Raw genomic sequence first — 4,876 nt, 5'->3', positions numbered from 1 at the left:
GAAAAGTTAAACTTTGGGGGAGCTATTATGTTGTTCATCTTTATATATAGTCTATGGGTAGAAATTTTTCTAAAAGCAACACAAGTAGCCTACACATTAGATAAAGGTCAAACATTGCATTTGAAAGTGACAATACCTTTACCCTTAATGTGATACCAATATTTCATTTTGATACCCATAACGTGAATGTAATGACGTGTAGCTTTCGAACATTTTGGTGGCATCTCAGTATACTGAACTGCCAACTAGAATATACATGGCTTGACTTGACCAGACCACAAACTGTATGGGTTATAGCTGCTGCTGCAGGAGTGCGAGCTCCACGGGAACAATTGTTAAAGTCTGCCCATCCACACATATTGACAGGAATTACTGTTGGCATCACACAACTGATGCTACCTAACAGTTTTGACAGGTTTAATGGCAGAGTCAAGCTGCTTCCATTTCAGTGTGAGTTTGTTGGGAATGTTTAACGGTTCGTGTTGGATGTCAGCAGCTGCTGCTGTGTTAGCTTACGCTGACTGCACAGAAATTGAACGGTAGAGGGGAAGTAGCTGTGGAGATGGCAGCAACCGAAAATTTGTTGATCAAATGCAGGTTTTGTTTGACTGTAGAAGTTTCAAAACTTCTGCTTTGTGGCCTACTCGGTTACTTTGATTGACACCTTAAAGGGATAGTTTAGGGTTGTATGAAATACTTAGCTGTAGTCAGTGTACCACATACAGTAGATGGCTGTTGGTACAGAGGAAGATGGGACTGTGAACCTAGAAACACACTGAATTGCAGTGGAAGTAGGTTGACAGGGAAGCGTATTTTAGCGATTTAAAAACGGCCTAACTAAAAAAAGAATCAATATCAGTTTAAGTGGATGCTGTATTTTTAATATTTAAACCGTTCTACCATGCCGTCAGACAGCCCTTTCCTTTAGCGATACATTTTCTCAACTTTTGTATTTCTGCACAAAAACACCCAACCATGCCATGCACTGTATAACGCCGCCGGTCAGCATAATACACACACACACACACACACACACACTCACTTTACAGTCCAGACTGACATTTGCTTTAAATCACAAACTGCTGTATCGAGGCTGGAGTGATCCCATCCTAAGATCTCTAGTTGGTCTCTACTTTGTTTTGGGTTTCAGTGAATAATGTAAAATGCTCATTAAAAGGTGCAATGTTGTTAATCATTTGTTCCCTTAAATTTTAAATTTTAATTAGTTAACATAGCATATGTTAAAACTGATGTCGAAAGCAAAACTAACAGCTACGAGTGCCTCCCCTTTACACTGATTATTCTTCGTTTTTAAATGTTGTCACTTTCATGTCACCTTATTATTTTCTCTTTGTGACTATAAACGGCAGCACTGTTTCTTTTGATTGTGGCTGTGCCCTAATCAAATTTACACTGTGGTTGAGACTGTTGGGACTTGGAAATGTAGACTGCTATTTAAAACCCAACAAATTACAATCAATTCACACTGAATCCTCAATGATTTCCCTCTAGAATCAGTAATGGAATGGATTTCTGCATTGTGTCATTAAAGCTTCGAGGCATGGAGAAGATATAGAGGAGGAAAATCAGAGGGATAGTATCGGTACTTACAGGATTCAAGTAACTGATTCAACTCCAAATACTTATACTTGGCACTTCGATAGTATGATGTTTGGACATGTGGCTTTGTGTTGATTTTGATTTAATTTTGAATATCTCAGCTTTGTTATGTGTCACTCTGGGTTTGCAAAACGTTGTTTCACTCGTATTTGTCACACGTATTTGATCAAGTAGCCGAATCCTGGCAGAGTGGTATCCCTATCAAGTACACTGTGACAGTCATGCTGGTTGTGATTGCCAATGGGAAAAATAACCAGCTCTGACATCAGTGACACAGCCCCAGGCCATGACACGATGCTGAACAGTGAAGCTTCACATGCAAAATGAAGAAGTCACATTTTGGCTCTTCGGATGAAAGACCAATACTTATCAGAAGTCCACTTGCTGCATTTTATGACTCAGGCAATTCTCTTTCTCTAAATTCATTCAGAAAATGATTTTGACAGCATCTCAAGAAAAGCCATACAGAGTTATGCCCAGGATAACCTGAAGAAGCTGTGAAATGTACAAGTAGACTCACTGAAGAGGTGATGAAACCAACATTATATGATAGAAAGACACCAAAAACTTTGCAGTTAGCTTTGACACCTCTTTTTCACTGCACAAAAACCAGCTAACATCTGACTTTTTAATCTAATGGGAAAGGTTACAATCAGCATTCACGCCCATGTCAAATGACTCTGCAGCATTTAGGGGTATTTACCATCTCAGCCTCTGATCAGCAGTGATGGAAACACAACAACCGGGTGAATGCGTCAATTTTAGCTCCTGAACTGGTAAGATGCAATAACGTGCTGTAACTAAATACTGTCCGTCTCCACCAAAACATCGATCCAAATTAGTCTGCTCCGAGTTTGAAAGAGAGACTGAATATAAAGACACGTAGCCACTATAAAGTTTTCACAGGCCTGTCTGTGTCCATGCTGCTTTCCAGCTGCTATGTAACGTCGTACGTGACACACCAGATAAACAACCACACACAGAGAAAAAGGTGTAGTCGTCTCCTGCAGAGCTGTGTATACAGCTCCGCTTTACTGGCGATGGGAAAGGAGCCAATAGCCTATTTTAAGCAGGATTACCAGTATTAATTTTTGTGGAAAGGAGATAATAGACAACTTTTTACCTGTTAATTTCCAAATCCTACTTGCTGGACAGTTTTGTCACGTCCACACCTTAGTTGGACTTACTCTGCGTTCTGTGCGTGCTCCTAATTGCCTGCCTTGATGGTTTGGGATAGGGACTGTTTGTTATTTATGAGGGGAAAAGGAGTGCAGCAAAATGTGTCAAGCATAAAAAAAGCATTAGGCACTGAGGAGGGACTTGTGTTTTTAATTCTGGGTTAGGTGAGGGATATTCAACTTGAAAAAGTTTTTGGGTTTTTTTTTCATTTATGTTAAATAAAAAAGTCACACTTTAGCCAGCCCTTCTCCTTTGATAAATAAAGTACAGTCCCACAACACTGCCATGGAAGCTAAGTGATGTCCCTCTGTGAACAGGCTACAGCGAAATGTATTTCAGCCACTTAAAAAAATCAGTATCAGTGTATGTGTACTCTATATTTGAATATTTGCCCTTCTTTAGCTTACACAACAGCTGATTGGGGCAGCTGTTAAGCAGAAGCTCTCCCATTCAGTGGAGTAAAATGAAAATGTTTTTGATATAACGGCTTTAAATTTCTGTTGGTGGGGGCTGTCTTTCAGCAAGGTAAAGCAGTGAAAATATTCTAAATATATATAACACTTAAACTGATGTTAATTTTTTTTTCGGGTGGCTTCAAACTAATCAGTGAAGGCAGAGTTTGTGCAGCGCCGTTTGATTATATGGACGTGACTTGGCAAGTTATTGTAAATAGACAGTTGTGACTGTGATTCCGTCTAAATCATAGACTGTATAAATAATATAGTTTTATTGCAACTAGCCAGAAGAGGGTGTATCTCTACTCGCTGTGGTGGAGTCAGACAAACTTTTGTCAATAAATGGATTCTCTTCCTGTGCTTGTATACTGGTACAAGGACAGAAGTCAAAGTAAATATCCTAATCGAGCCATGACTGTAGCTCGACTTAACCGTGCATGTACTGACTGTCAGTAAACCTGTGGTCACTTTGACTATGCCTGTGTGCTAGTTGTGGTGATGACAGTGAGCTCACCTGTTACATGCAAAGTAAGAACACGGTCACACAGGAGTAAATGCAAGCGAGTATCACTTGCTGATACAGAATTTGTGCAGAATGCCAAAAGTGCCAAATTTGATGCACACTTTCTATATCTGTGATTTGATCTGCTAATGTCAGGCTGTGGATATACAGACACCTGTTAATCACATTTTCTTCACATCACGTATTCCTCTCAGCTCTATTGTTATGGTTATTACGGACCATATCTTGTCATTTCCCTGAGCAATAAGTGAAATGACTGAGAAGTACAGTGAATTCTCCACCGCAACCTGTAATGTCAGTCCTGTAGGATTTTTTTTTTTTTTATCCAGTAAAGCTAAAGAACTACTAAAGAACCATTCTGATGATTTTTAATGCACTCTAGCACTGTATTATACTTAAAGGACGAAATAAACAGTCGGTTTATTTTCATTGTAAATTAGAAAATAGTTTTGGAGGCCAGTCAGCACCCCATCAGAGGCCAGATTTGGCCCACGGGCCTTAAGGTGAGTAACAATGACCTACATGGTATATTAACATGATGTAAAAGAGGTACATATTTAATAGATTCAGTATGGACAGAGAGGCACTTGCTTGCTGTATTCCGCCTGCATATTCTCAAAGGGAAATATTTTTACCGGACGTTACAATCATAGAGATTTAAAAATGTCAGACTTGAACAGATTTTCCTGGTCAATAACCAGAGACAGGTAAACCTAAATGCAGTAGTGCTGGTGATAAAGCTGCTTGCTGTGAGTGCTTTTAAGAAAGTCAGAGAGAGAAAGAGGGGAGTAGAAGGTGGAAGGTGGACTATTGCACAATGTTTCTGCAAGCTATTAGTAATATACTCAGAATGCTGTTTTCTCACTTAATAACCCACCTGCCAGAAACCTGCTATATTTTCTTACAAGCTTACCCAACCTGTGGGTCAACCCATGGAACCCCTGGGTTTTCGGTTGACCCCTGCGTCATTAATAGCGATAAAAAATGACTATGTGTATAATAAACATACAGCCATATCATTCAAAAATAAACAGATTTCTGTATGCTTGCTCATGTGTGCTTGTCATGCATCTTTTCCTGTGAAATATCTGTACATACG

Source organism: Plectropomus leopardus, chromosome 8, assembly GCF_026936395.1.
Source record: "Plectropomus leopardus strain MGB_pleo_1.0 chromosome 8, ASM2693639v1, whole genome shotgun sequence".
Classification (NCBI taxonomy): domain Eukaryota; kingdom Metazoa; phylum Chordata; class Actinopteri; order Perciformes; family Serranidae; genus Plectropomus; species Plectropomus leopardus.
Note: the sequence above shows the minus strand (reverse complement) of the source record.